Genomic DNA, 12,427 nt, shown 5'->3' with positions numbered 1-12,427 from the left:
ACTGCACATTATTTATACTCAGTTCTGCAGCCAGTTATGTTGTACAAGGATTTTCTGTAATAGCCAAGTTTTATGTTGGAATCATCAAATAATGTATTTGCAAGGATAGGGGACAGGGGGAAGGCATTTCTGTCACTTGATAGGTAAAGAGAGTATGGAGATTAAAATTTTCTATAAATTTTGCTTGTCCCGTTTGAGCTACCTCAATCTTCTGCAACCCTGTATGACTTCCAGACTTACTTTTCCCTCCCAGCTCCAACCTCTTTAACAGATGGTTCAGTGGTGACCAACTTCCTTACTCCATACTCCTTCCCTTCTTTGTTTCCTCTGTGTTCAGCATTGCGGGAATTCTTCGTCGCTCACTGGGCATCCGCAAGAGTATCACTGAAGGCCTAAGACAAGATAACCTTAATTGTGGATGGTGCAGCTAGTGAGGTTTTGATATTGAGATTTTTGAGGCTAACAATCAGCTTTTATTCAATGCAGTACAGTAACACAATTTACCACATCCGTTTCATTATAAATATAGCAGTTTGTGCATTCCCCAGGCATGAGTTCTTTACAGAACTAAAGCTAAAATGCAGTTTTTCAGTAACAACATTAATTTCTAAGATCTCGCAGCTTGCAGTCAGATGGTTCCCAAGATGGTCTTTAACTAAAGTTATAATTACAGTATAAAGATATCTGGAGATAACAGTGATACATGCCTGTGCCTTGGAAAAGACATTTACAATTCTGCTTCGTTTGCATATCACTTTACAACTGATCTTTATTCCTTTACCATGTACCTTATTTCAAAACCTTCAGTACTGAAAACTTGGATAATTTAAAACAGATTGATGAGAACTAGAGCAAGTCATGCAAGCTCCTTTAATCCTTTGGCTGAATAACATGGGGTCAGGATCCAGGTCTGCTCTGTTTCGCCAGACAGAAGACAAGAGTATGAAAATGAACTGTGTATAAATGATTGCAGCACAGAACAAGTTCAGCAATAAGGCATCTGATTCCCTCTGTACAGCACTTTTTGCAATCATATGTGTCAGCATATATGTTCTGATATAAATCAGAATATATATTATGCTACTTTACTTTCCAGTAGGGTAGGACTCAGCTGTACTGGCTGGAAGATAAGCATTAGCTTGTAAAACTCCCAGGTGCAGATGGAAAAAAAGTGCTGTGAAGCCTGATTCTTCTGAAGCAGTGTCGTGGGTATCCAGCTACAAGAGGGTATTCCTGGTTCCACTCCCTATTTTCTGAATGATTTCATTAAAAACCTGTGGCTATCTAATGAAAAAATGGACAAATAGTCCAGGAGGCCAAGCCTGAAATGCATAAACTGTGGGCTAAAGAAAAAGATCCTACTTGTTTGTTTTCTTGATTAAATTTTCACTTGCACAGTGGCTTTGTTTTAAAATGTGAGCTGAAGCATGTTGTTTTACAAAATTCCCTTGAGCTAGGAATTTAAAGGATGGCTTGTTCTTCGGTAACCTAAAACTCATTTCTGCCACTTTGTGGGTGAAACCCCTAAGCATTAGGGGTTAGTTATGCATTAGTTATGCAAAAAAAAAATGGCATTGTGCTGTTCTCCCCACCATGTTTTGCAGTGAACTCAGTTCTGCCAAGTGATCCAGTCGGAGGATTTAAGAATTATGCTCTGCTTGAGTACCAAAATGGTGGTAGGTGGGAATTAAGCTCATAGCTGGTTAGTCAGCCATGGGGCAGTACTTCTGGGCAGAAAACCAGCATGTAGAGCATAGAAATGGTGTTTCAGGTGTCTAAATTCTGTGATTGTCACCCATTAGGTGCCTGATGTCCATTTGGGCTCTCATTCTTACCTCCTAGGTTTCTTGAGAATCTAGGCAGATGGTGTTTATTCTCTCCGTGTCTAGTGTTTGAACAGAGTTGACACCACTGCAGTGCTATCAGAATTCATCTTCATTTGCTGATCTGTAATTTCCATAATCAATGAGACTGGCAGAATTACTGGGGAAATGTCTTGGGCTAGTTTGCATGTGACTCACATAGTAGACGTGGCATGCAAATAAATGACTCCAGGAAAATAAAGTTTCTTTTTTATTTGCTTGCTTCTTGAAGTGCCCCACTACCACAAATGATGCAATGGAGTTTCTAGCATTTGGGGAAGTCACAAATTTCAGCATGCCTGGAGTGAAAGAGATGTGCCACACCCTCCGGAGAAAAATCACTTTCCTGATCATGATGTCTCCTCTTGGTGCCTGTTTTGGTTACTGTTTCATGGGGTGTGTGTTGAAAATTCCGCAAATATTGCAACACACATCCCCGAGCGGCCGACATGAGATGTATTTGCGGTTCCTGTCACAAAATTTTATCATACTTGAGTACACTCTTAAGGCAATACCAGTGAACACAAAATTTCTTCCCCTAGCTGTGGCTTTTGTAAATATTTTTTCTCATGTGTAGTCCATGCTGTTTTCCCTGTTCTTCATATTAGCTTTTTTGCTCCTTTTGTTTCGTTTCTTACGACCTTTCTGAGTTGCTAAAGATTGAAGGAATCAGCCTATTGCTGTCCCAGAAAGTGCCCACCAGATGTCACACTGGTACTTCTAATATGGGCACATCAGCCCACGCTTGATGGGTTTTACCATATACAAACATAAGCTCAGCCAAAGGTAGAAATGGAACCCACCTAGACAGGCCTCAGGTACCTGCTGTGGGAGCAGCTCCTTGGGTCAGTGCTGATCTCTTAATAGGAGCTGTAATATTCCTGAGCTGTTCTTTGTGCCAAGCTCCCTTTTAAAATATCTAACAGTGGTTTAGGAGTTTATGTATAGGGTTTTCTATTGGAAAAAACTAAGCATAGGTTCATGCATATATTTTTGGAAATCCACTCTGGTGTTTTTGGCTAATACCTAAATGTTTGAGTATGATAGTTCTAAATAACTAGATTGGTTAAGCAGTGTAGTTTCTAAAATTATCTATAAGTCTGCCACGTAAAGTATTCCATTTTGCCATATTTTATATGAACTAGATCACAGGGAACATTTCTTCTTCATCTGTTGGGGGTAAGAATCTTTTTGTCCACCTAGAAAGAGTGAGCGCTATCTACAAATGAGGTCGTGATTAGTCAAGTAAAGTCAGAAATCATTAGCCAGCTATGTATAATAATGTATCAAAACATAGTCATATTTGATGCATTGAGCTTCAGGACATGGTACAATGGCTATCAGGACAGCTGATGCTATACAGGTTGTTCTTATTTCAAGTTTGTCAGATGTCTTATACGCTTTTTTTTGTTGTCATATTGATGCTTTTTTCTTGTCCAGTTCTTTTGTAGCTGAATCCTTTCATACGTTGTTAATATGTACATTATAGGTGATTCTTCCTTATTCTTTCAGTAAAATCATTAGAATTTCCAGGGAAATAAAATAAGGGTTCTACATCACCTCTTAGTAAAAGCATCTACATATGTTGTTTGAAACTATGCATAGGACTTCTGAGAAAGCAAAAGGGTAAAGAGACCAGATGGGCTGTCAGTTGCTGTACTCTGTGCTTCAAAAAGTTTAGGGCTCTCTAATTAAAAAAAGCTACAGAACTTTATTTTTTTGCTGTTCTGATAGCTGTATATTGTCATTAACAACAATACATATTTTTATATAATCTGCCTGCTCCAGGAATCTTTACAGATGCTAAGAGCCACTTGCTGTTTTGCATTTGTGTTGTGCACGCTTGACATGTTATATCCAGGGATGAATTGGTCTTGAGCTGTCTAAGAGTACTCTGCAAGTTTACAGCAAAGCTTTCTGATTCCCTTTGGATTTTATTTAAGCAAAAGTTAGAGCAATCGGCTGGTGGCAGCAAACACTAAAGAAAAGGCTCTTTGGAGTTTGGAGCTGCTCTCAGATGTGGGAGCCCAGTCTGGGCAGTGTCGGTCCATGGATGGGCTTCCATGGCTGGCTGAAGCCCTTATGAAGCCAGCAAAGCTCAGGGTGTCAACAGTGGTCAGACGCCTCTGATTCTGTCTACCTTTGAACACTTCTCTTTACCTCTTTACCTCCTTGTAAACACGACTTTTTTTTTTCCCTCTGAGTCTTTCCACTTATTGCATTTGTAAAATCTTTAGGTAGAACTTCCATAATTCAACTAATTACAGCATGAATATTCAGCAGAAGTAGTCTTATTTAAGCATTTATTACATCCAAGATTGGGATTTAAGGCACGTTCACAGAGTGTATTAGCACTGCATCTAGTTCTTGCACTGTGATCGCTTTTCAGCTTGCTGCTTCTGCCATAGGTAACAGATTGAATTTAATTAGTTTATTTTATTATTATGTATTTTCTAAAAACTAGACATCCCTACTTAGGACTTGCTGTTACTGTATTTTCCACTAAATTTATTTTTACTGTTTTTCCTGGCACATCTCTGACAGAAACAGTGTTTGGACTGATCACTGAAACTTCTCTCCAGATAGCTAAGGGGAAAATCCATGGCTCTTTATTTACACATACTCTGTGCTTGTGCTAGAGTGACCTACTTAAGAAACTCTTCACTTTTTTTTTTTCTGTAACCGTGTGGAGGAAGAAGCAGATGATGAAACAGCATGATTGTTTTTTCATTTGTCTGTTTTTAGGAACTCTCAGAAGAATAAGCAAAAGGTATGCAAGTGGTAGCGTTCACACACTCATTCCCACATTTAAACAAGCATTTTGTGATGCAATGTAACCTCCTGCATTACACAGGCAATTAACATTTCATCTAATGCTGGTGTCCCTATGCTAAAGTCAGTGACCTAGGCTTGACTAAAGCATCCACACCAGCATCCACGTGTGATCTAATGTTTGCAAGAGACAGTGAATCCACCCATGCTAAAGAATACTCACCTGATAACATGAGGATAATTATTCTCACGGTTTTTGTCTTCAAGGCACAACCAGAAGGTTTTAATCTAAATTTGTATGGCTTTAACTCCAAGCATTTTTGTTGTATCTTTCTCATGCTGGGATAATGATATTTGACACTGGTGCTTTGTCTCTCTAATGGTTCTAATACTTCTCCTAACGTGGGCATTTACAGCTTATTAGTTTTCATGTTATTTTCTTTGGAAAGAGAAGTTGTAATGGAGCCATATATTTCCTTATGTGTGTTCTTTGAAAAGAAGTGCAACAGCATCAGATGTCAAATACCTAAACCTGGGAAGAATTGAACAAGTTTCTTTACTCTCAGCCTCTGGGTAGAGTTATTTAAATAGTTGCACCTTTAAACCAAGTCAAAGCTGCCTAAGTACACTTGTGGTTTTATCTGAAGCTTATGTGATACTCCCTGTATGCTTCTCTCACACCTGCTGCTCTGTTAAACAATCCCAGAGTAGCATATGTTTGTATAGCTTGTATTTTTTTCTGCTGTTTCATAAAAGAGATGAGCTGCTTTTTCCCACTTCTCGAGTGACAGGATGATGAAATTTCATCAATAGGACAGTGACCTGGGTATGTTTTGTTGCATTGACCTCTGACATTTTTTGCTGAAATGAATGAATTAAATTCCTGTAGTCTGTAAATGTAAGGAATATTTCCACATTCTTACACCATGTTAGGTGTAATGGACTTTTCTCTAGAGTCTTCATTGTCCCTTTCACAGTGTGAAACAGTACGCAGCCACTGCTCTCTGCAGTAGTTGAGTAACTTCCCTTCCCTGTACATCTGAAAACCACAAGACCATGTTAGATCTTTCTCCTGTCCTCCCTTCCCTGCTCCCCTGGCATATTCAACATGGTTCATAATCCTTTCTAGTAGGCCCTCTGTGAATGGTTTTCAGCCGGTGCTTTCCAGGCTATATCTGCTTGGGCTGGAAATGTGGCGTGCAGTCTTTATTCCTCTACAATGACCTTCTGCAGAGCTGGATTCAATGGTGCCGTGGCTGAAAATGCACCATTCATCGAATCGCTTCCATGTGTATCTGTCCTCGTTGCTCATAAGGATTTGCAGGGTAATATAGCTTGCACATTTCCTCAGCAATGACTTTATGTTTGTTTAGACTTGTTATGTGTAATGGTGGGCCTGCAACTAATTCCTGAGAAACTCCCTAGAAACCTGCTTATGTGGTAGTTGTTCTCTATATGAATTTACCAGCGTAGGCTACAAAAGCTGTAATCCTACAGGTAACACACTAGCTGTTTTCACAGTGTTATTAACAAATTTTTGTTAGCATTTGCTTTTTGTGAAATTATAGTCAAGTTTGAGATTATCCGCAGTGACCGGTAATTTTAGGTTTTTACTTTATTTAGGTTTTTTAATTTTAAAATAAAAAAAGTTGCAGTTGGAAATACCTTGAATCTTTCATTGTCATCATCAAGAGACTTTAGTGTGTGGTTGTATTTCCACCTATGCAGTAGGACCAGTATGATTTATATTTCTCCATAAATATATATATAAAATCACACTTTTTCTTCTTACACCTGAGCTTCTTTCTGGGGTAATATATATGTTCCCTATATAGCCACCATTCTGGACACTTCAGATAAGTCATAGAAATCATAAATTATGTTGGTTGAATACTACAGTTAAAAAAAAATCCGGCTACTTATATTATTATATATATTGAAGTGAGGGTAATCAGCTGTCAAAATAATTTGCCAAAAGTTGTGGTGAGTTTTCTGATGTTTAAATCAAGTTCAGCAGTTCTTTCAGAATATCTTTAATTCAGGAGTTTTCAGCCCGTTTTAATGGATTACCTGCCAGCAATAACAAATGGTAACTGGGATAAAACTGCATGTTGTCAGGAAGCTTAAACTTTACAGCAATCTGCATTACTGTTGGAAAATTTGTAGAGGTCTGTGAACTGAAAAATATGACAACTCCTGATAATTCAGAAAGGAATTAATTCAGGCAGTGTCTACAGCCCATGTTCTGCAGGAAGAGAGAATAGCTAATCACAAGGTTGCCTTCTGGCTCTCTAATCTGTAAAGCTCCCCGTAATTAGAGAACTATCCTCAGCTTCAGGAAACCTGCATCCAGTTCCTCTCCTTGCCTCTGACTTCCTACATGATGTTGTATGAGTCACTGACACAGGGATCATTAAAGAAACTTGAGATATGCCTGTGATGACAGTGAAGTGTGAATCTAAGTGTCAGCTTCTTTGTAAAAGACAGGGAAGACGGCTTTGCCAGGAAACATGGGTGTTTGTTTGTTTGAAGAAGAGATGCCAGAAGGTATTCAGTGATTCAAGGTATTCAGTGATGCTTGGGTATTCAGTATTGTCCCAAAAGTCAACATGTAGCTGCACAAGCCCCTTCATCCCTCTCAGACCTCTGTAACCGGACGGGAGGTATCCCTCAGGCCCTGGCAAGATTGAGTATCTTAAGTTGTTGGATTTATTTATCTCAACAATGCTAGGCAGGCTTGATAGTAAGACAAGACTGGAGTTTCTGCAGTGTGACTTGAGGTTTGACCTTTAGACCAATCCAATTAAAGATGGGATTTGGTTTCCAATCTTTACTTATGGGATTAGAAAACAGAAGCTACAAGCAAAACAAACAAACTATAATCCTGTATGTGTTTAACATAATTCCCTGCAATTACTTCTGCACCCATCCCCTCTGATTGCCTGGGCTGGTTCTGAGGGATGGGGACGCCGCGTTTGTCCTGTCCCGGGGCTCCTGAAGCTCTGGTTCATTGCTAGCCAAGCGGGGAGGGGGAAGCTGCCTTGTCCCCTCCTTCCTCCCGGGGACTACCCCTCCAGCCACCTCCTCAGATTCTGCTCACCCTGTCCAGCTCTCACTTGTCGTCTTCGTCAAGTATTGTAGGGTTTCCTTTGGTTCAAATTTTCATGCCACGTTAATGGTTTACCCTTTCTTCAGTGAGATCCTTTGTTTGATTTTGCTTCAGTTCTTTCACTATAAAATGAAGATGATGGTGTCTCACATTGAAACAGAGCAGTCCATTAAGCAGTCTCTGTCCTGTATCTGGCCAGTTGGACACTGGCATCTCTCCTGACTCTTTTCCCTTGGGGAAACAGTTTTTCCAGCTATATTCACTACTGAGCCATGTAAGTCCTGTGCCTGATGCACAGCTGGGTTTGCTACTGCTGCTGCTCAACAGTGAGTGGTGTGGTGTGGAGTGGCAGCTACCTTTGGAAAGATTGTTGTAAAGAATGAGAAAATAGGCTGATTTGTACCAATTTGGACTGAGGAAAGAAGGCTATGGTGGGATCCTAAAACCTGGGTTGGACCCCAGGGCTGCCAAGATCAAACTCTTCATTTAATTATTTATAAGGTACTGGAATAATTGGTACCATGCAACCAAAAATGTGTGACGTTTTCTGTCATGGAGCCAGTAGGAAAGAAGAAAAACAGGTTTGTCTTTTTCCTTCTTTCCTTCTCACCTTCTCTCCTTCTCTCTCTCCCATTCTAATAAATTTTTTACTTTTGTTCCATACACTTTTCTCCCGAATGATTCTTTGAAAATACCTCCCTCCTTCTATGCCAGCACTCAGTCATAGATAATCTGTCCCAAAGATGCCTGTTTTGGGACATTCTGTTTTGGTCTAGTGGTGTTCAACAACTTGTGTCCTGCAATGATAAGTATATTACAATAACATACATTTTTTCATTTTTCGTTTGTCTATTTTCTGAAGTCTCTAAAGAGAGATTTACAGAGACTACACTTTCTCATCTTCCATAAAACTGGGGAAAAAAAATTAATGGGTAATAAACTAGGAAAGGCCTCTGCACTGATGTTTAATAGCTTGAGCGTACTGATTGCAGTTAAGCTTTTCCTAGATTAAATCTGAGCAAGTGTGAAGATAAGCAAGCACAGTGAAGGGGCTGTATATGAATGAGTCTCAAATAATAAGCAAATCTGGATGTGGAAGCAAAAAGAGACAGGAATAAAGGATGTGTGTGAAGCCATATAAACAAAAAATTACCACTTCTGGTTTGCAGCATTTGGAGACATTAGCTAAGTTTCATGCAATTCTCTGACATTTGTGCATGTCCTCTCAAGGTTCTGCAGTGTATTTTTTTGTAGCACTGAGGTTCCTTATAAGAAAATAATATGTCAGAGGTCTAGTCTTGTCAGAGCTAATATTTGTGTGAATTCTGGATTCCCAGATTCAAGAACATTAAATTAAGGCAATGTACAACAATAAGAGATGTGCAGTTTTTCTTATCACGGTGATATATATATATAAAAAAAAATATCTTGAGGAATGTCAACTTCCTCCAGGGAGCAAATCATTCATGATAATGTCAGGAATTAGAGATACAAATGGAGATCCACAACAGAAGTATGTATAATACAGAGGAAAAAAAGAGTCTCCGTAGGAGAGAAAAGCTTCCATAGTGTGTGGAAGAGAAACCATATTTAGGCTATTACGGGAACACTGAAGATTTATTAAATATGTTAATCATAGTATGGAAGAGCAGCCGAACATAGGTTACATAGTTCCTGTGACTGTTCATACTATTCACCAGTTCATTATTTGGACTAGTGAGTCAAACAGGCTCACCAGTGTTTGAGACAAGAGATGCTCTTGTAAAATCTTGTGTCTGATAGGAGGTAACAAAAGCAAAGGTGCAAAAACCTGACATGCTGGAAAAAAGGGGCTTTCTAGACTGGGTCATGAAAGTCATGTCTTGGAGTGAGAGGTGACTGTTAGATAAGGCAGAGAAGGCTGACAGAAGGTCGTGCTGCAGAGCAAAAATAAGTTGCAGATCTCAGGACTCGCAGTGTGGTGTGGTGGAACTGAAGGAAATTGCTCAGGTCTCCGTGGTTCAAGATCCAGCAGTATCTGTGGTGTCAGATGCATCCCCTGGGGCCAGTGCGTGTCTGACATTCCATTACTGTCTCAAGTAAATCTAGTTAAAATACTTTCTTTTCACTAATAAGTGCATTTTTTTGATTGAAATGGATATTCCCTAGGTATAACAAAAAGGCAAAAGGAAGTTAAATTAACCACATCATGCAGGATGTAGAGGTCTAAAAATCACACTATGCTGTAGCGCTCTCCATCAGAATAAATCTTTCTTATGCAATGAAATCCAAGCTTAGTTGTTATTGTAACAGTGTCCATGTGACCATGTATTTAAAAAGCTGTAATTTATATTTTCGAAGTGTTGACTCTGATTTAAAGTAGATTTGAGAGTCAATGCTTTATTCCTGCAGGAATTCTTAGAATGGCATTATGTATATATGCACATAAAGGTTTCTCTTGGCTTCTGGGAGCCATATGGAAAACACCCTTTCTAAAATTCATTTCATGATCCTTCTGATCTCCTCTCTGACCAGGCTTTGTCAGTACATTAAAAAAAAAAGTAAAATACTAAGAGCTTAGCCATGAGAAATGAATACAAGCTACCAACAGTTTTCATAACACTGGCTATTTTTTTCAAAATATTGCCATTGAATGCTTTTAGTTTAACTATCACGTAAGATTAGTGAAGGAATTTTTTTTCTCTACAATGTTCAAGAAATAAATATGTAAATTTGTGAAGCAAATACTCCCCAGCTGCCCAAGGATAACAGGATATGAAATCCCTCACTTAGACTGGAGAAACAAGTGCTGCTGGAGATCTGACCTATTATCTGCTGAAGTCAACAAAGAGCCTGCTGCTGACTTCAGATGCAAGGGCTTTGGATCAGCTCCTGAGAGCTGCCGCACGCACCCCGTGCAAACAAACAACATTGTCTCCTCGGTTTGTACACAGCAGATATTGGCACTTTGTTCTTGGAGTAAACAGCAAATTGCAAATCGTACCTAGCCACTTAGCATTTTCAGTAAATCTTGGCCTGTGTTTTAGCATAACAAAGCAATGCGATATCAGTCCCTGAAGAAGTTCTTTTGTCTTTCCTGCAGGAGCTACAGTCCTGTGCGTGTTTGAGATTATGGTTTAGTAGCGAGTGAATATACAGGCGGTATTCAGTCAGGCCGCAGTTACTTTGCACTAATTCTCAGTGAGGGTAAAGAAGACCTGGTTTGGCCTGTCCTTCTCTTTAACACAAGGCACTCAGAAACACACAGGAGCCTGTTTGCTGAGACGAAAGGAGGCAGAGCGTTTGCAATGTTTGTATTTCATAAAGCATAGCTTTTAAATGGGTGTTACTTGCCTTGACTGTTGCAGTTTAAACTCCAACCCATAGGTTCAGCTGTGAGAGAGAGAAAAGGGCGGTTTTTAGATCTGTATCGGGATAGGCAGAAACCCCGAAAATAAATCCTTTAAAAAGTGATAAAAACCCCCCAATCTGTATCAGTGTCTTGGAACTGTTACTATTTGTAATAACATAAATCTGGAGTAACTCTGTCACTGAGGCCAGAATTTGGCCCCAAAATGGCAAATCTAGAGGATATTCACTCAGGCTGCTGCTACTTATTTTCTGCTCTGTCTGTCCCTTTCTCTTCTACACACACAAACACACACACTTTCTCTCTCTTTCTGTCTTGTTCTCCTCCTCTCTTGCTGCTGCTTCTGCCTCTCTCTCCTCTTCTTTAGGGAGCTGCAAAGAGGCGTTATAGGCATCCTCACGAGTGTTGTCACTTAGGCCCTTTAAGCCCATACCCAATCCCTTCTGCAGTAAATGATTCTCTAAGATTAACATGGAAAATCTTTGAAGGAAGCTTGAAATGGAGTACTACTCCATCTTGGGACAGGTCAAGGAAAACATCTGTATAGACCTATATCAACATATGCATATCAGTTTATGACATGCCAAGTAAGACATACGCACCAGTGCTGGTTAATAAGAGTACTTGGTGCCAGAATTATTTCCAAGAAATCTGGCTCCATGTATTGCTAATATCCCAGACTCCTTTACCATTCTTTTGGGTATTAAGAACAGGTTCTTTCTGGGCCAGAGGATGACATGAAGAGGGGATGTATGTCCAGAACTAAAAAAGACTCTGTTGTTGAGAAATGTTTTGAGAAGTATCATTCAGATATAATTATTTTTTATTTAAATCTGCTTGATAGTGCTTGTCTGAAAGTACAGTTAGCTATACTAGTTAGTATGCTCATACTTTCATATTTGTATTTATCCTCTGTATGGACAGGGAGGAGAACAACAGAGAGACAAAAGATAGCAAGCAGTTCTCTTCCTATAAAAACAAACACATTTTACCTTTTCTTTATTCTGCAATGTGAAGGAGGCTGTCAGATCCTCTGTTTGCAATTTAACAAGAGGTCACCATCCCAGCTGGATCCTGTTTTTCCACAACATCCTCAGCCCACTTTGATGACTAAGCAAAGATCTGCTTATGTGAGCATCCAAGGAGCAAACAAAGATGAAGGAAGGTGAGCCCAGGCAGCTGGCTGAACACAGGATACCATTTTATTCCTTGCCCCAAGGCCTTCTAACACCTTTGTGCAACTGAGCATACCAGCAGCTGCATTGTATCAAAAGAGGTTCCAGAAATGATAACAGAGCTCAACACCGTAAAAAAAAATTCTTTATTGTGGTTAAA

This window comes from Gymnogyps californianus, chromosome 2 (genome assembly GCF_018139145.2).
Source record: "Gymnogyps californianus isolate 813 chromosome 2, ASM1813914v2, whole genome shotgun sequence".
NCBI lineage: Eukaryota > Metazoa > Chordata > Aves > Accipitriformes > Cathartidae > Gymnogyps > Gymnogyps californianus.
This window is presented reverse-complemented; position numbering follows the sequence as displayed.